Raw genomic sequence first — 25,336 nt, forward strand, 5'->3', positions numbered from 1 at the left:
CAAACTTATAAAACATATTGTTCATTATTTTCACAAGGACAACAGCCCATCGCTTCCTGCAAAGCACAAAGGAGGAAAAAACCTTCAGACAGTACATGTACATCAGCACTCAGTATTCATTGAATTAATTCATTGCATTTCTAAGCTGTAATGGAAAAAAATATATGTGAAAGAAGAAAATGAGCGGTTGCCTTGTACAGTCCAGGTGAGTTATAATAAAAGCTGGAGACATATATAAACTCTGGTTGCAAAGCAGGAACTCATCCTTGAAGCAGCAGGAAGGTAAAATATTCTGCTGGAATTTCCCCTGTTTTAAATTTTCTCCAGCACAGGAGCTTTGGGCATAAAGGGATTGTTCCACTGCTGCAGAAATATCAAATCATTTGTATTGAGTCCTGGCTGAATCAAAGATTGAACTATAAATTGAACCTTTTTATGATTGTGACACTATTACAGCTGGTGCCGGATGGCCCCCAATGTTATTTGTGCTTGCACATTAAGGTGTGACCGTTTATTTCTCTCTGCAGACTGCTTTGAAGTGAAACCTGTGAGGAGCTTCCAAAACGACTCGATATTCTGGTGAGTTCCCAAATTGAAATTAAACCCTCTTCACATTTACATAATATACTACCGCACATAACCCATCCAGACTGAGAACCCGAGAAGAAAGTGATGGGGCGAAGGGAAAGAAGGGAAGAGAAAATGATGTTTCTGTCCTCTGACTTCATCGATCAGACATTTTTTTTATTCCACAGGGTCAGTCTGTTTGCCTCACCATGGATGCACAGTCTCACTACATTAAACACAAGGGCAAACCCCACAGTTTTACCCTCTTATCTTCCCTTTTTTCTCCCACATATTTTTACTCAAATTCAGTCCCAGAGGAACGCAAAAACACAGCTTCTCCTTCTTTCCTCGCCTCTCTGTCACATGCAGATTAAACCACATGTTCACATACACAGTGAGAGATGGAGGGAGAGAGGGAGAGGGAGAGGGAGAGTGAGCTTGTGCAGAGTGACACTGTTAGCCATCCTCTCACATGGGCAGGGTTGGGCTGGCGCCGCGGCTGTTTGCCTCGCAGCCTGCGCAATGGGAGTCGGCTCCATTATCAGAGCGGCTGCCTCGCCACCCTGCAGCAAACCCAGCATCCTCTGCTCCTGCAGATTTAATTTCTTATCTCAATAGGGAAAACAGGCTCTCTGATGAACAGCTGAAAACACCCTGGGCTGCTGTGAACACGGGTTGAGAATACATACAATAGATGATATGATAAACTTGTGAACAGGCGCAGCACTGATATTCCTCACAGGAATTTGTGGTTGGTCACAGATATTCAAGGGAATTTGCCTTACACTGTAAATAATGAGTCGTGGAAGGGAAGCTGTCTTCAGCAGCACTTCGGTGGCGATGCAGTTATTTATGGAGCTGCCATCAAGGACGTATGAAGCCTTAACCAGAATCCCTACGAGGTGGGTCTCTGACGTGTGCTGCTGTTGTGTCTATGTCTTTGTTTGTAGACAGATAAAAGCAGCTCTTGAACTTTTATACTCTCACATGACATAAACTCAGCATGAACCGGAGCCACACGCATGCTCCTTTTGTCGAGCGTCTTGCGAGAGCACATTATCAGCTCCCCGAGAATAGAGTCGCGGAATATTCTTAATGACATGTTTTCATAAATGTCTTTGTGCGCGAAAAAAAAACCAAACCCCAACCCTCGCACTGTGACATTACTTTGTTTTTTTCTCCCTAATGTTTTCCCATTTGCTTTGTTTCTGACAAGCCGCAAACTTTATTTCTTGCTCCATTCGGTAAGAAGCCAGCAGAGAGATTTGACTTGTTGTGGCTTTTCTAGACCTTTACTAACAGCTTCATCAATGTCATGACAAACCGCTACAGTGGTAATTGTGTGTCGGCTTTCCCAGGCTCTAAAACTAAAGTTATTATTGGAGCACAAAGAAGGTATGTTGCTGGATATACCTTGTTTTACAGTTATCATCAGTTAGGGCTGCATTCACTGATAGCACTGCTGCCTCACCTGTAACAGCTCAAGAGTACTTTATTAGGATCATTAAAGTTTCATCTGGCTCTTCAGTCGAAGGATGATTCTTTAAACGTCCTTTTCTGTGAAGCACTTCAAGAAGCATTTTTAATTTAAGCTGTTTGCAAAATAAAACATTAATTGTACTGTGAGTAAAAGAAATCCACATATACTGCACAGGCAGCATTTCATATATTCTTAGGAGACATCATCACACGCCAGGCCTGCCTGCTAAACGTTGCAGCTTTGGAAGCAGATAGATTTCAGGTGGCTGGGGTTTACGTAATGTGGCAAAGTGAGAGCACATTGATTTTTCTTGCTTTGAACAGGCAGTCCTGCAGGAAGCGCCTCTGCACAAGATCAGTGTCTGGATTCAGCATCACGGGGAAGCAGAAACCTGCTATAACAGCTGATTTGGCAATTTGTTAGAAATAGGAGGTTAATAATCCATAGTTGGAGCAATATCGAAACTTTTAAGGGTAAGAATGTTACATCAAATCTTTCCATCTTGGACGGACATTAAAGGGGCTGTAAAGCTTCTTATGTTTGAATGAAATGAGCAGAGTGTTATCTCTGAGGGCGGGTTGGGTTGAATATACGGCTCTTCAGATTCTTTGAAACAGAACAAATGAGGTATTTTGATATTGTGATTAAAGTTTTAGCGCACGAGCCGCACACAAGATTTATGGTTTTAGATTAAAAACAAGTTGACGATGTGGTCATGAGATTATTAATTACCCTCATATTCCCTGAGAAGGTTACTGTGCTCTCTCTTTCGGTGGGGAAGAGAGCACGGGAAATGAGTTTGACACCTTTGACATCTTATTACATGTGAGGTCCAGGTGACAGTATTTTCATTAGCTTTCCCTCTTAAAGCTGTTTTATACAGAGAGACTGCACCGAACTGACGCCCACAGGGATCCACGGCTCTCTAATGCGGTGCATGCTTTTGCTATTGTCCTCATGCGTCCCTGTTTGTGCAAATGTGTCCGCTTTGTAAGGTCATTTTTGATGAGGGAAACCAACTGAAAACATCATGACACAAAGATACCACACAGGTCTTTGAGCACCGTGCTGCCCCTTTTCCTCCAAAATTAGCATGTTGACGCAGGTTCTTTAGACCCGGGAAGACCTGCTAATAAATGCCGATTGTCTCTTTTCCCATTGCCAATGAAGTATACGCCTTCCGGTCTCTTCTGCTGCGTCACAAACGCACCTGAATGATGTTACGGTGGTTAGGTCTTTATTGTATCTATTACTCATTCAGTTTGTGTATCAAACTCGGCGCTGACAAATTTGGAATGATGTTTGAGCGCTGCTCGGAGGGATACGGGCAGAATTTGTGGCTGAGATGACAAGGAGTCGCAGAAGTTAGCGACACAGCATAGCATCGCTACGGAAAGGAAGTGGAGATTAACGTGCCGACCTTGGTTTTGTGTACCCATCAATGCTGATCGGAGCCGGGGCGATAATTACCCGGGTCTACTGCAGAGTCATTGGACCCGGGTCTGAATGCTGATTGTAACCTTTCTCATTAAGCAAAACAGCCGGGTGTTAGCGCGTTTTTTGACTAGTGATAAAGCAGCTTTAATGACAGTTAATTGCACCTTGGAGGAAAGCTGGAAAGATAATTTGTAACGTTTCCTCTGTTTATTTGGGGCGAAAACAGATGCACTGATAATCTCGTTAACACCCCTTTAATTTATTTCTTCCGGCATAAACTGCAAAGATGTAAAACACATTTGTTGTTGTTAATTTGACAGAATTAAAGTAGCCTAATTGTGTGACCCTTAATCGCTGATATTGTCTTAAACTGCGTGCTGACAGCCACAGTGTGAGCGCAGTGCACACACAAAGTTAAAGTGCATCTAATAAGCGAGTAGATAAATAAATAAGTATCATGTAATTTAATTAGTGCGGATGCTTTGGGATGCTGTTAAAATGCTTATTTAACAGTTCTCCTTCCCCCTTAGTTTGACAAAGGCTTCATTAGCATCACCTCGGGTTATTAAAGTACCCAGTGTTTGCTATATATACACAGTAGAATCAAATCAATACCATAATGCTTAATAATAATGAACCAGCCTAAAGCAATGTGTTTTATGAATGATTGATTGAACTTCTGCATGTATGTTGGAAAAGAGAGAGAGAGTTATTACTTTGTGAAACAGTTGCCTTGCATGCTCTAAATTAAATACGTTTCTCGAGCCTTATAATAAAGCAAAACCAGTTGACACGATTTAAATATCATGTGAAATTGCATGCCGCTTATATCAACCAATTTCTCCGTGAGAGCACATTCGGCGCACCGAAACTATCAGCACACGGGGATATAGATTTTCTCCTCATTCTGAAATTAGACTCTCTTCATGCAAATGGCTGTTTTGATGTCTTTTGTTGGCATCTGCTGCTTTTCTCAGGGCGCTATAATTAAACAGGAGGAGGCCGCAGCCCTTTCTTTATGCCGAGGCTGTTTGAGGAATGGCTGTTGAAAAAGGCGCTGTGTCAAAGCAATACGAGTTGAACAACAGTTAGATTTCTCACACACAATGGAATCATTTTTAGGAGCGTGTTTATCTGACGAGTCTTGAATTACTCTTCATTACCGCGGCGGAGCAGACGTCTACAAAATGCACCGAAAATCAGTTTGGGTAAAGTTTTGCTGAGTAGCACCGCACCGTGTTTTGTATTAAATACAGAAAAGCGCTGCGGAGAACAGCCTGAAAATGAAAACTCATGCAGACATATTGCTTGTGACTCTTCAGCTGAAAAACGTATCGACCTGTGTTGGCCCTTCTGCTGCTAATGGCTGAGGTCGTGACACCCCGCAATTACAGATAAACACATTACAAAATGAGGGTTAATAGTCTATGTTAAGTTCAATTTGCCCGAACTGGAGCACCTTGAGCTTCTTTCACTTGTTCCCCGACATTTTGAGAGCAGCACTCCATCATAAGATAAAAAATATTTTAGGATTACAGCAAAAAAACATACGTTTACCCTCCACGCGTCACCACCCGGGTTTACACCTCCCCTGATCTGACAACATCCTCACGATAACACTCGTATGTCATCATTAAAGAGCACCGGCTCGGGCACTTTGTCAGAGTTTGCAGTCCGGTGAAGAAGGTACAAAGGGGGGCGGAAAATAGATCCCTTTGAAGAGCAGCAGATTATGATGGAGAGGTGAGTAAACTTACTTCTGACTCGCTGCCCACGTGTGCAGCGCGCCGAAAGGCTTCTCACACAGCCGCAGATTACTCTGCCATCACAAAGACAAGCTGCAAATTGGATGTTATCCCCTTAGATCTTTGTTAAAACTACGGTTACATTTACATTTCTTCTCTCCATACGTAAAAAGATCAAATAAATATGCACATCACTGTACAAGTATGTTTTGTACAGTATGTACGCATGCCAAAGACAAGCTCCCTTCAGCCGTCTTGTGTCTGTATTGTCAGCCGCCTGTTTCAGCGCATTGTTGTAATGTGACGTGAGAATCTGACATAAAAATTCCCACTGAGCTCCGTGACTTGACGCCTCACCCCGACAGATTCTCCTTCCGCAGCCTGCCTCTCCTCCATTTCAGTCAGCCCACATGTGACGAATGTGTCTCCAAAATTAGAAACCTTCCTGACAACTTCTTAGCTTTCAGGTGAGATAACATGCGGTGGCTCACAGACGAGGGTTTTACGTAATAAACCTGGGTATGGTTTTAGAAAGAAAAAAAGAAAAGGGAAAGAATGGAATAGTCAGGGCTCACTGACAGCTGAGAGCCTTCGGAAACACCGGAAATCAGTGTCTGCTTGCACCATCTGCTTATTACCAGGAGGATCGAGGAACTTTCAGAGGCCTGAAGTCGTCCAGTTTTTCACAGGAAAACAGCAAACAGGAAAAATGGCTGAAAACTTGGTCTATGTTTATGAAATAGAAATTTTCCTTCTCATCTTGTACTCCCTAGGATTTACATTTGGATACATTAGAGGGCCGTTACCCCATGTTTCAGTTACCCTGAGTTTAAATTGGAACGGTTAGATTGTTTTCTCCTGTGATTGATAGCACAAAGTTAAGATTCAACTGTATTTGAATTGTACTCTAAGTCTACACTTATTCTAAGCAAAAGCTGTATAAGTGTAACCACAGATTTCAATATAATATTCCTGCAATAAGTCAATGTAAGCCTATTTAACGACCTGGCTGACACCTTCGTAACCCTGCCGTCCCCAGAGCCAGAGTCCCGTTCCGCGGCCGCCCCTAGCCCGCTTTCCCCGCTTCATCCCTCGTGCCCTGCTTTTGAAAACCTCCTCCTCCTGGCAGTTCAAAGCTCCTGTGCTAGCAGTTTAAACACCAACACTCCCCCAGTGTTCAGAGCTCCCAGTCTGCGCGCCTAACTAAGATAACTAGCTAGCGGCAACAAGTGAGCAATCTGTCCAAAAGCAAACTCTTTAATCACGGAGAGTTCAGGCAGAGCAGCCGGAGGACATCAGAGTAAAAACATTTTATCCATAAAAAAATGATCCAGTTTCTCCGCAATTATTGAATAAAGTCCTAAAGTTAGTCAGTTAATCAGTGAAGCCCAGTGTCCTAACACTTTGATAAAGGTCATGAACTTTGAGCTAGCTAAAAAAGCCTGTGCAAACTTGTAGGACGACGTATCTGCAGCTATAACTGAAGTCAACTTTGAACACAAAATTAGGATTATTACATTAAATGACATGTTTTATACCACATTGTGTTTACTTCCTGTCTTGCACTGGCTGCTGTTAATCCCTCAGCCTCGCTCAAAGCTAGGGCAGCTATCTGCAAATGGCAGCTAATATCAGATCAATTATGGGGATGATCATTATTTCTATACTGACCTTTCCTTTCTGCACAATAGCAGTGACTTTTCAGCTTTTACTGAAAACTTTTATATTTGTACATTTGTCACGTACTTCATTATAAAGTTATTATTCTAAAACATAGTATTTGGGAGTTTTTCAGCGTGCCGTCGGGGGGGAACGTACTGTAACTCTTATCTTGGCATAAAAAGGCTCTGCTGCGTGTGCAGTAAACTCTGGGTTTGTTGAAAAAGGCATTTCTTTCTTATATATATATAAAGTTTCTTTTCTTAGCCGAGTTTTTATGCATTAAAAATACTTTCTTTTAATTGGTACAACACTCAAGATTTAATTAACAAGACATCAATGCGATGTAAATGTGTCAGACTTTGCAGAAGCTAATTATGAAACGCCGTCCCTGTCTGTGTCAATGTTATACATTTATATAAAAAAAGGAACATCAAAGCACATATAGGAAGATACAACTAGAGGCTATTACAGAGCAGACACATAGATGCATGTACAATCAGACTGTTACCAGACTAAACATCACAAGTTATTACAACATCTTTTTTGTGTGGCAGACTCATCATACAAAAAAGCGCTAAAAGGTGGCTTATTGTTGTTTGTTCCCGTGCTATTATTAGCTACTCTCTGTTCCTTTCAGTCTCTCTCTGTACCGTCTAACAAGGACAACTCAGATAGTAATTTGAGCTTGCAGCCGGTGACATGAGATCTTCGGTTTAGATCAAAACCGCAGAGAAATAAAATCCGTGGCTGTACAAAGAGGAAGGCGTGGCGGCGGAGCACAAGTTGCCTATATACATCTCCCGTTTCGTATAGACTTTAAATTGTATACTTTTGGTCGCATGTTGGAGCCGCTGCGGAGGAGATAATGAAAGTGCTGTCAGAGTATCGGAAAGAAAAGCCAAACAGCCTCTCTGTGTGAAGCCTTACCAAAGTGCCATGTTTAACGGATCACGCTGTGACTTTCTCTGGAGAATTGTGTCAGTGAGACCTGGCATCTCTGGAGACAGACGTAGCGGGACGTCCCGGGCTGCAGGAAGATGGCAGCCGCCAGATTAAGAGAACGCTGGAAGTGTGGCTTTCTGATCTAAACACCGAACAAATGCCTGTTTGTAACTTTCTAATCGGCACAAACCGCTGCATCAATGCCTCCTGCGTGTCAGCGGGGTTTGATAGAGCAAATGAAATAAATCTAAAGCAGATGAAAATGAATACAAACATGACAGGTCGGGACGAAGCACAGCCGCACTTCATCACAGACATCATGTTCCCTTTGTTTGAAATGAAGCTCGCCTGATTGTGCTGCACGAGGAGAGGAGCTATAAATTATTCAGGTGCTCCCCGTTGGCCGCCCACTTCCAGCCGCTCACTTGCCTCTGACTGGACGTATTCTTCTTCTTCTATTATTCCTCGGTGATTTGCCTGTTTTAAAATGGCAGCAAAACACATGTGACCTCTGAGGAGGACTTCTATTCACTCTAATGTTTAATTTATTCATAACCCCTATGCCTGTATTGCAAAGCTAAGATCATAAATACTGACGAATACCAAAACGAATGTGAAGGGGAAGAGGATTATTACGGCTATATGTAAATAACAGTGTGAAATATGGCCGCTTCCTCGTCACAGTGCGCGCACAGCAGAGACAGGGGTGAGAGAGGAAGAACAGAATGCAGTGGTCATAGATATGAACACCATTTGCTGTATTGTAGCCCATGAAGGACATCTCTCTCTCTCTCTCTCTCTCTCTGCACACAGCACAGCATGTCATTTCTCTCCTCTGCTGTTCCTCCAGTCAGGCTGATGTGAGGTCTGCTGTAACCACCGCCAGGGAAAAAAGGAAGATGGTTGAATGCCTCCTCTGTGAAGCATTTCTTAGGCTTTAAACGCTCACATCTCCATGACTGGCTGTCTATAGTGTGTGAGGGCTCAGTCAATTTTCGCAGATGTATGGTCGTGACATTGGAAAATGGGGAATGACAATAAATTCTTGCAGGATACCAGGCTGTCTCTGCAGATATTTCACTCCCGGCATATTTCAAGTTTTGGGGTTAATACTCCCAAATGCCATTTTTTTGGTCACTGGTTCAGGATGCTATAAAGCTACTGCTAACTGAAAGTGAACATTTTTCTGAAGAAGCTTCACAATAAAAGCATGACTAAAAACACTGGGCGGCTTTTATTGTGAAGAAGCCACAGGAAACACTTATTTCTTTGGTCACTGGTTCATGATGCTGTAAGGCTACTGTTATTTGAAACATTTTTCTGCAGATCCTTCACATTAAAAGCACTAAACTAGTGACACATTGGGAGGCTTTTATTGTTAAAACGTGTCAGGAAACACTATTTTTTTGTCACTGGTTCAGGATGCGGTAAGGCTAAAGCTAATTGAAAGTGAACATTTTTCTGCAGAAGCTTTTCATTTAAAGTGCTAAACTAGTGACACACAGGGAGGCTTTTATTGTGAAAACGCAACAGGAAACACTTATTCATTGGTCGCTGGTTCAGGATGCGGTAAGGCTACATCTAATTGAAAGTGAACATGTTTCACATTAAAAACACTCAACGACTGAGGCTTTTATTGTGAAGAAGGTACCGGAAACTCTTTTGTGTTAGTGTCGGCCATGATTAAAAGTTTGTTTTCAAAACAGTACAAACAGATTTTTTGCGCTTTTTGACAGATGAAAAGTTTAAATTTGTTGAGTTTACTTTGTGCAGCGTGAAATCAGATCACAGTTGCTTATGATGTAAAACAGACAAAACAAATATTGATCCTTTGTTTTAAGAGAGGTTGAGTTTGTTTGGCTGCACTGTAAACTGATACAAGAGTCTGTTGTCTTTTGTTCGTCAGAGTCAATGACTATTGAGTGAAACTTTCAAGTTTAAACATGAATTAAAACTTCTACAGCTCACAGAACTTATAAATGTTGTATAGAACAAGATATGAAATGTAATAAATCTCCCTGAAACGCAGTGCATCGTCTGTGACGAGACTTAAATACAAATTCTCTCCTCTAAATTCACCCATTTTATCTGGATTGCGACATTATGGCGACTGCGTAAGAGAGACTCATGAATATTATCTCTGAAACAAAAACGAACCCCCCTCCTGCTGTAAGCCTAATGTGTCGCAGTATAAGTCATTTAATCATTCACATATTCTGCTCTTGACAGTCGCAGCTTCTAAGTGTATATACTGTTTAAAGCAGACTGCAGGCGGGGAATCGTTTTTTAATGTCGCCTGTCGATTTAATTGTCCTCTGAGTGCAGACAGCCATCCAGGGACTCTCAGACACAAATTGAGGTCGTGTCCACCCACTTTTAACTGAGATGCTGCCCAAAAAAATGGATCAATAACTCCTCTAATCACTTTCCCACTTTGTCTCAGTCTGACTGCAGAACTCTTTCTCCTGAATCCAAAATGAGACACCTCTTTTTGAAGAATCTGTGCAAAGTTTTGAACAGGATATCAAAAATCATCCCGTAGTTAATGTTCAAACGGCAGGCAAAACGAACAAAGTTGAGAGATCTGCAGAGTTGAAGCCAGAAAAAACTGATGCATCATGTCTTTTACTCTGAAGCACTATGATTGATTATGCAAAATAAAAGTCTTGTGTTCACGCCGGGCGGGCACGTTGAATTCAATCAATCAAGGTGGCTCACTTTCACAATGTGGGTCTGCTGCATTTCAGTGTCCCGATGCACCGCTTAACACGTAAGAACGGGGGGCTGTAAACGGTTTAAATTGGGTGTAATTGGCTGGAAAGCGGCAGCCAACACTTCAATTTACGCTGACAGAAACGACAACGTCGGCCTACAAGTCAAAGGTCACTGGAGCTTTCCTAGTCAGACAAGTAATTGCCAGCTTGGACAGAAATGTTCATCACTCTGCTCTGACTGTTTTTGTCTGTATTAGCCATGTGGTCGAGTAAATGCAGCTTTGGAAATGTATCCGCCACATCTGCAGGTAAGAATATCTGTTAAATAGGGACAGACTCCGCCTGCTCGATGCCCCATAGGCATGCACCGGCTTGGTAATGGTGCAGAGTTGCAATCATAGATAGTGGAGGAGGGGAAGATCATAAAAAGTGTTCTGGATCATTTATTTTGCATGCAGTTGAAAACAAAGTCTTTGCTGATTAGAAAAATGATGACTCCAAACTGTCAGTTTTATGATCTATTTCATTTCCACTTATATTGAAAATGACCTCAAGTCTTTATATGAATCAGCATCCTCTTCCTTTGCTAAACATCAGTCAACAAAACTTGTCACAATGTGATGATCTCATGTTGAGATCATGAGTTTCTGTGTCACAGTTATTGGTCATTAGTCATGCATTGTTGCCAGTATTCATATCAGTCATTCCGCTTACAGATCAGAGGCAGGTTACAGCATCAGGCTCATTAGCTCGTGCATGTTCCCCTGTGTCCTCTCATTTTGCAAATAAACGCTACATTCATCACATATATGAACAGGAAACGTGCGCGGTTAAGCTTCAGGAACCAGACATGTTCAAGTCAATTAATCATGTGAAAACCATTACAGCAGGTGACATGCACGAGACGGTTCACTGCACCGCACACATCTTTACTCATCATCACTGCCAGGCATTACTTTGTGACTTTTCCCAGAGGACAATGCTGATCACTGGTCGCGTCTCACAGTCACGCACTGCACCGCACTGGTCTGCAACACTCCGGTCTGTGTGTGTGGACTTCTGTGCCAGCCTGGCGTCAGATCAGAGCTTCATGAGGGGTACGGTTTAAAAAACCCTTCAAAACAATGATGATGGTGTTTTTATTACTGTTTCATGCATGCAACTTGCTCATTAGCCACATGTGCACATAAGCCACACCCACAATAATGTCTTTACATCAAGAATTGCACCAAAAAAAGCAATTTCTTTCTTAATGTAAAACTTTTCATATTTTTCATCATGTGTACACCAGAAAACTTCAGGGTTAGGTTGACGAGTTCTTGTGTTTTTAAATTATTAAATTATGTACAGTAAAAAAAACAGCATTTTGAATCACCTCTTTACTCCAAATAACACAGCTCACACAGTCATATTTTTCTCCCGAACAATTTTTTAAACTGCCAGTCTCAACAGCCAGAGGGAGAAAACCAGCACTTAACTGTGCAACTAGACATTTGAATTCTTGATGAGCATTATGTAACACATGATTCAGGGCAAAATGTTTAATATGCCGAAATCTCTCTGGGTTTTTGTTTGTTAAAGTTTTTCTTTAAATTTGAAAACAATTTACAAAGTATTTAAAGGGCCAGTTCGCCGATTTTCAACCTCAGTCCTATCATGCTATTATGGTGAGCTAATGCCATTATGGTAGAAAAAGATGCTCTCTGTGCTTTTGGAAGACGCTATCCGCTTCTCCAATGGGCCCTGGAAAACCTCCACCAGACTACGTAAAACGCGTCATCTGGCGGAGGCCAGGGAGCTTGTTAAACTACACTTCCTAAATCTAGGACGCCCGCCTCCGATGTCATGTCTCGTTCAAAATCATCAGGTTTGAAATGTAGACTGGAAGATTTTTTCGACAATTCACCAGTCTATTCTCATCGTGTTTTGGATTCTAACCCGTTGCCTGCAGCTATCAATCTCCTTGACTGGAAGACAGTAGTATTTCACTCCAGCGTCTCTCGCTGGGCCGTTCCTTTCAGAGGGAGGGGCGCAATGCACGCTGGGTGTTGTAGGAATGTAGAATGGGCGAAACCACAAGCTGTTTGTACAACTTTCTCCACAGCTATGGCGCCAATTTCAAATATTATTGCTTCTATCGATTACAGAGAACACCAGCTTTGACTGACAGTGGCTTTTTCCAGGGGACAATATCTCCTTTAAGCCTTTAGGAGAGTAAAGTGTGCATTTCATCCCCACATTCTCCTCCCCCATGTCCGCCACCATCCACTGTCTTAGACATTAAAGGCAAAGGCCAAAATAAAAAAAACTATAAAAACTTAAAATTAATTCAGCTTTTCAAATGAAACAAGATTTTAGCTTGCGCTTGTTAAAGCAGCATGACTAAACAAATAATGGGCAGTACCACTAATGGACACCAAAGGTTACATACTTATAAAAACATATTTGCCAAAAGATGTCACAAACTGTAAAACACAAATTGTAAATCTACTGCATTTACAGACAGAGCTATTCACAATTTGCCTCTTTACTAATTCAAACACAATCAGCATCAGCTTGGTCTCGTGTCTTGCTCAATGACACTTAGAGCACATGGAGCCGGGATCAAACTGTCAATCCTGCCATTACTTGTCGACCCAATCCATCTCCTGGGTCTGGGCCGAGGTCTAATACTGCATAATCAATAGTAAAGAATCATTAAGAGAATCAATTCAGGTCCGTTAATTAGTCAAAAAGGATCAATAAACGGTTTAATTAAAAAACAGGAATTAATTATGATTAAATAAGAAGGTCAGAGTGAAGTAGAAGCTAATTATTTAGTGTTCCTGTCTGGGAGTTATTTTTATATTATTTTATTTTTAATAAGGCTTTTGGGTTAACTAACCCATTTTGCAGCTAAAAGTTTGACAGTCAAAGAGCCTTGAAAACATCAGTAGCTTAACCAAGGAAGCTCTATTATAAAATCATCAAATTAACAGTTATATAATCCTGGCTCATATAGTTGGCCTGGTTTCACATATACTTGTATTAAGAGTCATAGTGATGAAAATGAGATGTAATAAAAGCTTGGAAAAGTTTCTCGAGGTTTGAGAAAACCATATTTTATGAGTAGCTTCAATGGAGGAAGTCAGACGGAAAAGTTCTTACGCCTCGATCTTAGAAAAAAGATCTGAGTAAAGAAACACAAGATCCAGATGCACAGACCTGCAAGGAGCTTCCCATTTTTTTTGTTGAATCAGATTAAAAGAACTGAGTGGGATGAATTCAGAGATCCTGGATTCATTATCATTAACTTGCCGAGTTTTTAACTGTATCTGCGAGCCAATCATTAAGCCGAGTGTGCCCGTGTAATTTGTCAGAGGACTCGGTCCTAATAATTCCATTACAGGCTGCACATGGACATCTTTCTCTGTGCAAACCTTCTTTAAACATGTTATCTATGGTTTTTAAAGGCTGGAAAGGCTGGAGCTGGATGTTCGCTGGGGAAATAGATATCCTGTGTGCAAATGATATGACGGAGCTGGATCATCCAATATTATTACCATGCAGAGATAAGTGTGCCCGAGAGTGAAGATCCAAATACAGTGTGGCCTAAAATATAGAAGAGAGCGGTTGGAGGCGAATCACAGCTAAATCCTGCCGTTCCAAAGGTTATTGAACATTTGGTTTGGCTTTCATACTGCGTTAACGGAAAATTTATTCCAAATGATTAATTTAAGAACAGAATTTCTTAAATTTTTTAGTTAAAGCTCTCGTGTTGATGAAGATTATTTTTTCAAAGAGGGAGCAGAAATCGACCCGTGACAAACACGGAACATGAAATAGAGTCGAGATGATTCCCTCCCTCCAGCAGAAATAAATGATCCATCAGCAAGTTATGGTCCAAACCTTTTGAAGGTCAGTAACTGTGACATAAAACCTTTTTGGAGGCTTTCAAGCGGGATGACCTGGTCCGCGGTGTCAACTGCCTCAGCGAGATCAAAAAGGATTCAAACAGAGCAATCACAAGCACAAACAGCAACGCGGGGATCTGAGGGGAGACCGAGCGCGAGGCATGGAAACGTCTTAAAACCCAATTTTCACTTCCCCTCGCATTATTATTCATGGAAGGTAGCAGGTTGGGGAAATCTCCTTATAGCAAAACCTTGGAGAAATATGCAGTTTGTATGAAGTATATAAAAAGCGCTGTTTTGTAATCAGAGACGCGGTGCACATTTTGACGCTTTGAAGAATTATTCGTCCAGGTTATTAAACACGGACGGGCTGAGTGCGGCAAAGATCTCCAAAGTGCCATACGTTTAAGAAAGACATATTTTCTCATTGCTCTGAAATCTCTGAAGGCCCGCCACAGAGCGATTGACATTTCAATACTCTTAAGCTCCGCTATTATTCATTAAAAGGCGGAGTGTACTGGCTGAGGCGTTTTTACCATGTCATAGACTCCCAGTATCTCACAAGCGGCGACTTGTTCCGCCCCACACAACTCCATATCCATTATAGATGTCCGGCTCAGCCAAGCCAGCAGTACACATATGTTTACACTTGTCAAATGCACCACGAGGACTCGCTGAGAGTCCTGAAAAAAACAGCTATCCATCTGAGCTGGATGCATCCTGAAGACCGGGTTGTAACATTATCTCCAAACTTTATCAATAATACATGGAGGGATAAATGTGGCCAAGTGCATCGAATCACAAACAGGCCGACCATCGTAGCCTCAGGAATCTGCACAATGTTAAAGAGACATCTTCAATCATTTTCAGATATGCACACTTCCTGTGAATTATTGAAAATTCTGATCATTCAACATTCATTCACAGTAATTATCTACTTTAATCAGTTAGAATATGAAAAACCTTGGGTCTGCGAATGATAAAAATCCACATCCTGAATTCAGTGAATAAACAGATAAACGGTGAGTTAACGTTAATGTGAGGACAGAGATGATAAGGCTGTCTTCTATGTTGTTTGCAGTGAAGGACAGGAGGTGCTTAGTTTCCCTTTCTTTTTTAAAAGGTTGAATAAGTATCTTTTAAAAGGATCCTTGGTCTGAAATGTCCTTTTTCTCAGGAGAAATATGGTTCATGCGTTGGGTGAAACAGACTTTCCGATTGCCGTGAAAGAACATGAAAGTTGTCCCCCAGTTAAACCCGGGTTGGGTGTGAAAGCTCCCTTTGATTGCATAGTTTCGTGTCCGTGCAGGGCTGTGAGGTGTAACGGGTGTTTCACTTTTAAGACTGTAGCCCCGAATGTGATTAATAGTTGATGTTTTGTGGCTGGTGGTGTGTTTTAAGAAGCTGGGGAGGTTTTTCTACTTCCAAGACATTCAGTGAGACTTTGAAGAAACCTCTAAGAAGTTTTTTTTATCCTAAGTTTTGTGTTATTTATTGAACAACCCAGAATGTGCTCTTGTATTCGTGAAGGGCTGAACCAGTCAGGCACGAGAGACAAGGTGCAAATTAGTTTTTTATTTATATAGGTTTAAAAGTCAGCAAGAAACTAACCACTGGATCTTGAACTGGAACACATTTGACAGTTAAAAGGTTAAATAAATGGCCTTTACTCTCCCAAAATCTGAAATAGACACTAACTGACTAAATATACTTTATATATATAATTCATTTGAACTCATTTTCTTCAGAGACAAGGTCAGTGCATTTCTGCAAATTGTGAAGAGGTGGTCCTACAACAGCAGCACTAAAGTTCAGATCAGAAAAATATTGTGGTTTCAGTTGGATGTAAAAGGTAAACACATTTTCTCAAAGTTCAAGTAACTGTTGACTTTTAGTTGCTAGAAAATCAAACAGAAAAAATGCAGATGAATGACATTTTGCTGATGTGTTTAATAGATATTTTGCCACTTGCACAATACTGTATGCCCACAAACATCTGTTCCACATTATGTTCATAAAAACATTATCCCAGCTGCAATATGTTTCAAAATGTGTCTACTGTTGCAAATTAGTTATATAGAAACATAATTTATAGGTAACAGGCTTGGATGAGGAGACAGAAGATTTATCTCTCTGGCACAAAGAGGGACACAAGGGAACAGTACATCACATTCAACTAAAATGAAGACATTATTATAAAATGTAAATAGAGTCAGTTTAATCCACAATATTACTTCGTTCATTCAAAAAGACAACTAAAGCCTACAGCCATGCTAGCGGCTATGTGAGGCTGGGAGCTAAAGGCTAACACCACAAGCTAGCATACTCACAGTGACAAAGCTAAAATGCCAGCAGCCTTGTTTCCTAAAACTAATGTTTATAGTCAACTAATGTACTAACAGCAAATGTGTTTTGAGGAAAACATTAACTAGTTGTTACTAGACAATTGTTGTCAATTTATGTACCTGGCAGGTCGCAAAAATGTATCTTCAAAAGCTTTTGCATTACACTATGCACTCATAGTGACTCAGCATTTTCTTTATGGTTATATTTAATGCAGAATGAGTCAGCAGTAACTTGGGGATTTTCAATTAGCTTTAAAGCTAAATCACAATCTTTCCTTTACCTTAACCAAAGTGCTTTTGTTGCCTAAAACTCACCACAACTGCTGTGCTAATGCTAACCCTGGACGCTGGTGTTTTTTTCTGTAGTTTGTCACAAAGTCATAGAAAAGCTGTTTAGTAATACTGTATAATAAAGTTGTTTTACAGAGATTGTTATTGAGCAGGTATCATGTCTTACAACATGTTTACTATCTTAGTTGAGCTTAGTGTGTTAGCATGCTAACATTGGCTAATTAGCACTAAGCTGGTCATATCAGACTCTGGTAAGTGATTAGTCATTGCATAGCTTTAGTAATGTGATTTAAGGACACAGGTTACAAACAGGACAGAAGCTTGAGCAGGAAGGAGGAACTCGTGAATAATGAAAAATCAATATGATATATTAAAACAATGTGTCACTGTTAAAATGTCAATGACTGCTGTGAATGTCACCGAATGACAAAATGCAGGTGATGCTGCGAAGCACAGATCGCCCTCTTTTCCATTTAACATCGAGCCTTCACGGTATTCTTAAAGTGCTGCTTAGTTATTTTAATCTGTTTAGGAAGACAAGACAACAGGACAAATGAAATAAATACATTTTGGGATTCAGCACCAGAGAAACGAGAGCCAGCAGAGGAAATCAGATTAGCTTCCTGTTTCCCTCCGCTGACATATTGTCGACGATCTTATCAAGCCTCTCCTCTCCTGTTTGCGCTCTTCATCCTGACTCTTGCCTTGACAGACAAATCCTGCCGCAGTTGCCAATAAATTCAAGAACAAAACACAAATTACAGACGCCTGAGCGTTTACCAGCCTGGAGAGATTTGGGTTGTTTTCACAGGGGGGAAGGAAATGAAGGGCACTTGTTTTTTAACCTGTTTTGTTGGTAACCGCCGCACCACCACCTCCACAACCTGTCAAACTGACAGCTCTGGCGGCGCTTGGGCACAACTCTGACATTATTTGCAGATGGTAAATAAGGAAAAATATCTGGCGCATGAGTGTGATTCATAGTTAGTACCCGCTCTTGTTTACAGACAAGTTGTCACAATCATTTAGCAAATTACGCTCGTGCTTGGGGCTCTGTAAAACGGGCTCCCCTTACACTTTATTGGGGAAGAGGGGAAAGTAAAAAATACAAGCTTTTTTTCTCAGCTCAGCCTTCAAATCTGTCGACTCAGAACGCCTCTGAGACATCTAATAAATGATGATATACATTTGTTTATTTTCGTATTAAATCAATTTTTACAAAATTTCAAGCAGCTACCACAGAGGCAGCTCCATAACCCCGCTTAGAGGCTTGTATGTTAACAGGATATGCTAATACTTTGTCGTACTAAGCCCTTGTAATCTTCATGCTTGGATTTGTGAACGGAGAGGCCCACGTCTTTTCCACATACTGTAAAAACTGATGGAATAATATAGCGGCAGGAAAAAAGTAGATTCCTCTCGAGTTTTCCAAATGATCCCGGAGAGAATAATTCAGCTGTGTGATGCTGCTGCAGCACAGACGTACAAGTGCACTAAATATGACTGACTGATTACAGAATGAACAGTAAGGGATTAAAGTAAGATTCATACGTATACCCCCTCCTGTATAATGCGTTTTCCTGGAGACCGCAGACCATATGCTTATGTGGCAGCCAGTGAACCGTGAAATCACTGGGTTTTCATGAGGCTCATTTGCATTCTCAGGTTAAAGCTCAATGGGGCAGGAGAGGTAGTTGTAAAACCTTCATTTACTATATCAGACCTGTCTTTTCTTATTACCGCCGAACAGAACGATCAGAGTGTCGCCATTACTGAAGTGATGGCGAATGCTAATAGCATGAGACGGGCAGACAGCAGTACAACTCACACTGTTTCGAGACAATCGCAGGGTGATCTAAATTTGTATCATTCTTCATCATGAGCTGGTTTATGTTCTCGCTGTTTGCAACCTTTTTCTAATGAAGTGCGATATGAATATTCACCCGAGCAATTCCAGAGCAAAGCGAAAATAATAGAAGAAATCTCGAGATAAATTATACTTTTAGGTTTTAATAGCAGCAGCTGCCTGAGCGGTGGGTGTCCATCTTGTTAATCTCATGTGCTTTTGGGTTCTCACAGCCACATGAAGGCTCTGCCACTTCTCAGCCACCACAAGCCCTCCTGTAAATGTGACGTTTCAAACCTCTGAATATTTCCATACACTGCCCCATACAGTCTGTTGATGGAGCCAAATTCTGTACGGTGTGTTTACAGACCTGTGAAAGGATTGCACACCTAATTAGTGGAACCACAGTGCAGAACCGTCCTTTGGGAATTAGGAAAATCTAATCCGGGAAGGGAAAATATAGCTTGATTTTCTAAAAACATAAAAACACTGACTTATCTCTAACACCAGTCGGGTTAAGCTGTGAAAGTAATCCCCTAACCCAAGGTCCACATAGCTTTTCAACTCTATGAAACACCGTTTATTTAGGACACAACCAAAATAAACAGAAACATGACCAAAAATAAGGTTGTAAGTTCCTAAAACACAAAAAAAATCATTTTGTCTTTGTCATGGAAAATGATCTTGACATAAGAGCTGCGACAATTAGTTGATTTATTAAGAAATGATGTCAAACATTTGCTCGTTACATTATTGCTGTTTTTGTTTCGTATCATAGTGAATGAAGAGTCTTTGGGTTTTGGACTGTTGGTTTGAAATAAGTCAATTTAAAGACTTTGGACTCCTGTAAATTAGAGTTGTTTTAATACCTTTATGGTACTACGAAAATGAGGGATGGGTTCTGAAAAATTGGTATTAAACGGGCCCCGGGGCTGAATTATGAAATAGCACAGTATTGATAAACTTCCAACGTTATTGGTTCTGCTTTCTGTATTGGAGAAATAAAGAAAATAAGATTTCTGTTTGTTATTGCTACAAAAACGCTATCTCGCCTTTAATCTCACCGTTTCTAATTTGCAATATGAGTAAGACATTCCTCTGTGATGGATCGTTAAGCAGTATCAAATCTTAACGATACCCATTACCGATATCAGCGAGTACACCAGTCACCAGTTGGATACCCCCCCAAAAATCAACTTGTATCTTCATCTCCAAAACAGAAGCCTAAATAGCATTGATATATATTATGGATGCAGCTGAGAACTACGAACAAGTTCAGGTAAATTATCATGATAAAAAACTACAGTCACATTTTATAGACTTATCCAGTAATTCAGAAATTATTCAGCAGATGAATCTTCATTAAAATAATTGTCAGTTGCAGCCCTTTACACGAGAGTACACCACTACCAATGTAGGAGAAATAGAGACATCATCATTACATTCAACACATCTTCTTCCTTGTCAAAACCTGGCCCGTTAGTTACCCACAATGCAACTGAACTGCAGATAAAGTGTGTTATGTTAGCCGCGGCTAATGTAGCTTTGAGCCCCTAGCCTCAGGCAGAGATGAGGAGCTAAAAAAGTGCTCTTATCTCAAAGTGCTATGAATGAAATCACAGCAGCTGCAGAGCCTGCATATAAACAGACCCATCTCCATGACAACTGAGCAAACTTCATCTGCCAGTGAAGAGCATGTGATGTGGTTTAATGCTACAGAAAAGCCAGCGATTGAAGTTCTGTTAAAATATTATTTACAGATGCTGGATTAACTTAGTGTCACAATGGGATAAGTCTCTGAAAGGGCACAAAAGGACATATTGTTGCTTATTAAACTCCTTATGATGCATTTTATTTTGAAGTATAAAAATGTCAACACGCTCAAAGGCATCGTTAACTTTATTTTTTTATTGGCTCCCTGCAAACGTACATTTAATGATTCATCACTTGCCAGTTGCTTTGGATTAATAACAGAGTAAGATGTTTGATGTTTAGTAAGCTGTGACCTACAACACGGTTTAACAAGACTTTGGCTGATCGTATCTCTAGAACCCGACTGTTCTGACTCAACTGCAGCCAGAATTATCTCAGAGACGCTTCACGGGCCTGCTTGTGCAAAACAACAGCATTTTGGCACAATTAAGGGTGGCTTTAGTTTGTATCTTGGACGGCGGTGCTCTTTATTTACTTTCTTCTGTTGCACTTGGAGCTGAATTCTTTATTCATTGAACTCATGAATCAGTCAACATGCAATTAATTTGCATTGTTTTAGTCATTTTTAGCCATGCTAGCGGCATGACTCTAGGGATGCAGGGGCACTTTCCATCTGAAGGACCAACACTTTGTGCAGGAGAGAATATTTAAAGTCTTGGTTTGAGTGAAAAATTTGTCACTTATCCAGTAAAATATTGCAGCAACTAATGGATGGAGTGCCCTGAAATTTGGTCTACATACTCATGGTCTCCACAGGATGAATTGTAATAATGTTTATTATCCCCTGACTTTACCTTTAGCATCATCTCTTTGTGACTAAATACCTGCAAACCTGATGACAATGCCTTCACCCTTCATTGCACCTTCTGTTTAGCGCTATAGACCAAATGTTAGCATGCTAACATCCTAAACTGAGATGCTAACCATGGTGAACATTATACCTGCTTAACATCCTTTAGCATTGTCTGTGTTAGCATACTGACATCATCGTTCAGCTCAAAGCGCCGCTGTGCCTCAGTTCAGTTTCAGAGAACTGCTGGCACTGCTGCACATTCTGAACTTGTTTATTCAAAGATGCAGAACGTTTCATGTTCAGCCTCTCATATGTAATGATTTGATAATTGTCTCTTTGTTAACACGCTTCTTTATCTCATTGTAAACAGACAAAGGTCATCTTTTCATCCAACAAAGTGTAGTAATAAAAAAAATATGAATGAAATATCTTCTATGAATATTGAACATTAAGGGTTTATTTATCTTTAAATACTTCTCCAGTCACCATAGCAATGAACACACTCTGCTCCCTGGTGAAGGCCACTGTGACTGAAAACTTACAAGTAAAAGGAATTTCTTCAAATAACTGTTTCCAAGATCAAGAGTGAATCTTCTAGCTTAACATGTTTTCACGAGTTTATGAGTCATAAACAGTTGAAGGTTGCCTGTGACTGAGTTGTACACATGTACAGTGGGAATAAGTGTTTATTAAAGTGTTATCACTCAATGTGAGGGGATATATAACTTGATTACAACTAGGATTTACTGTGTTGTTGATGAAATCTTTACTCTTACGATAGAATGTCCGTCTACCTTCTTACAATTATATAACATAGTATAAAAAACAGTTGCTTTTTTATACTTAGGAATGCTATTTATAAGGATTTTAAGTATAACATTTAATATTCTTCTGTTTTACATAAACTTATGTTTTGGATTGTTGGACAAAAAAAGCAGTTTGAGGATGTGACCTTAGGCTCTGAAATAATTATGATTGATGAGTGTTTTCCTCTATTTTCTTAATTTTTAAAAGCCCAAGTCAATAGATTAACACGTGAAGAAGCAATCATTAGTTGGGAAGTTCCACTGAAGTTGAACTGCAATCAAGGAACAAGTAGACCACTTCCATCGCATTCTGAGGATCTGATTGTTACTTTAGCTAAATTGAATTGCGATACGATACAATACGATACAACACGATAGGATAGGATACAATATGATACGACACAATAGGACAGGATACAATATGATACGATATGATATGACACGACATGATACAATACGATACCATACCATACAATACTATACAGTCAGTACGATATGACACGATACGACACGACATGATACGGCACTACATGACACGATATGACATGGCATGTCATGACACGGCACGACACAATATGTCACGATACGACACGACATGATACGATATGACACGACACAATACGACATGATACGATAGGATATGATACAGTCGGTACGACATGATATGATACAAAACGATGCGTTACGATACACTTTAATGTCGATATGATACAATAAGATACAATAAGATACTGTCAATACGATACAATATACAATATGATACACTTTAATGTCCCCGTAGGCACATTTGTTTTGGACTCTGCGCTGAAGTTCCACAGAGGACAAAAATCGTACATACTCCATTGAAAAACACACAATGACAAAACACACAACACAATTCCATGTAACAAATCAAATGTATCCACAAACACCTTCTGACAGTAGCTTCCTATTGACACAACCTCCTTGGCACATCTTACATTACACATTATTGAAAGGACCTCTAACTTAACCTATGTTGACACGATTGGATGAAGTCTCATTAAAAACCTTGTGTACCTTAAGTTAATGCATTAAATTGGTAGTTCACCAGCCTTGTCTGATGGAGTCTAGCCATAACACAAAAAGCTTAATTATCACTGAGAATTCCTTTTTTTAATCCAACCAGCTCTTTTTTTTCCCGGCCCTCTCCTGGTAACTTTGCCCTCTAGCTGCACCCGATTCATGAGTATTGATTGTCTGGGAAGCACACATACACACACCATTCATCTTTTCCTGACCTCTGATGCCAAAGGGTTATAGGAGCTAATAAAAAGCTAATTATTCCATCAAACTGCTTGTTTAAGCAATTCTCTTTTAAACTGTTTTTGTCTTATTTGATGTGAAAAGCTCGGCTCTGATCGAGTCAGACTTAGGGGAGACGAGCGTTCATTAGCGTGTGAAGGTGTTTTGGATTAGCGGAAACTGCTCAGACTAAAACATCTGCCTGTCCTTAATTATCACCTCACTTTTCTCCGTTCTTTCTCCCCAATTGACTGAATTATGCACAATGTAGTTAAAGTGGGTATCTTAGATGTATTTAAACACATAACGCCTACGCTTAGGGACATATTTTCGGTATGTTTGCACTTTCAGGATCATGCACCCCTCTTAGGTAGATGTAATTTAGCTTTTAGTGTAGCAACGCAGCTGCTGAAATCCACAAGAACATATTGCACTATGATTGATACCTTGCCATGTAGCATATATATATGATCCCATGTGTGAATCACGCCATTAATCAAAGTGCTGACAGGAGGACTAACTGACTGTAAAGCCGAGGGAGAAGAGGAATGGTGTGATGGCGTAGGGTTTCCTGGATCTGCTGAGGATGAGTTTGACCTCACAGTTATGACAGCGATCAGGCTACTCTACACCTCCGAAGCGGCTCGCCGTTTCCTGAGCGGGTGGCTCCGTCAGTCCTCTGCTGAGTCATGATGACATTGAGAGTGTCCTTTAATAAGCGTGGCGCTGCTTTATTCTCTGTCTTCATCTCAGGCGCTGTGATCTCAGAATTAAATTCTAACCAAAACCTTTTCAGGTAATTGAAAAATAATTAGAGAATGTAATAAACACAGAAAAACCCTCTCGCATGGCCGCAGTGGGATTAATGTCCCGTACAGCTGCGGCCTGTTAGACGCTCTGGGTCGTTGCGTATCGGCTGTTGAGCTCTGGAGCTGTCATCACTTGTGTCGATATCCAGAGGGGGGGAAAGGAGCACAAAGGCAGGCGACTACATCCAATATAAATGCATTCACTCAAATCTATAATTGATCGAAGCTTCAAGGCTTGTTTTTGTCTCCCAAGATGGTCAGCCCGGATCTCATGTAATGAGACCCCTCAAGGTTTTTCGCTGTTGCAGAGCTCATATCTTAAAGGGAAGGAAAAAGATCTCCCCTCTCTTTAAGCCGGTCGGAAGATAATTCAGACACTGTCGTCTAAATGTGAAAATTATAATCTTCCGCGCTTTGACAAATGCTACGAAATGACAATTCAATTAAATTCCAATCATTAGATAAATCAATGCTCTCATCCGCTTTTCCCGATACTCGCTGTAGGCGGAGTTTTCCGAGGAAATCTCCAAGAAAATCGTAAAAGAGAAGAAAGCTTGTATCAGATATCTCAGCTTCACATGCTAATGAAATAATATTCCCCTGCTTCTGCTTTCCTCCCAGCAACTATTATACATGGACAGATGATGCCTTCGCTGCAGATACTTTACTATTTACAATCAAAGTCGATTTCTGAGGCAATAAAATGCATATTGATGGCAGCGTTGCTCATCTTTCAAGAGAATATGTTGATTTACGAAGGTGAATTTCAAGGTTACGGTTGTTTTCTGATGAAAGAGATTGAAATGTTTTTCATCGCTCCTGTGCCCCGACTGCCCTTTCTTTCTTTTTTCTTTTATGATACACAAATCAATCTGGTGGATTGACGGGCGGGATATAACAGCAGTGAGGTAAATGGGAAGTCTCAGCTGCTCCTGTTGTCATGCTGGAGTATTTTAAGTAACAAATCTGGCAGCACAGGAGGATGAGTGTCTCCCTAACAACTGACTTTGTCTCGTCCAGATAGGAGGGA

General features: G+C 40.6%; 1 protein-coding gene across 1 annotated transcript in view; it reads left to right on the forward strand.

Moving 5' to 3' along the window:
• The first annotated feature begins 549 nt into the window (after positions 1-549).
• lrfn1 (leucine rich repeat and fibronectin type III domain containing 1) overlaps positions 550-25,336 on the forward strand; it is a 60,454-nt gene continuing 35,667 nt past the window's right edge. Inside the window, exon 1 of the mRNA XM_069668685.1 lies at positions 550-579. The gene's annotated coding sequence lies outside the window, so the exon portion shown is untranslated. The remainder of the gene's footprint in view (positions 580-25,336) is intronic.

The sequence above is a fragment of the Semicossyphus pulcher genome, unplaced genomic scaffold (genome assembly GCF_022749685.1).
Source record: "Semicossyphus pulcher isolate SPU_LCO1_2020_fin unplaced genomic scaffold, fSemPul1.0.p SCAF_19, whole genome shotgun sequence".
NCBI lineage: Eukaryota > Metazoa > Chordata > Actinopteri > Labriformes > Labridae > Semicossyphus > Semicossyphus pulcher.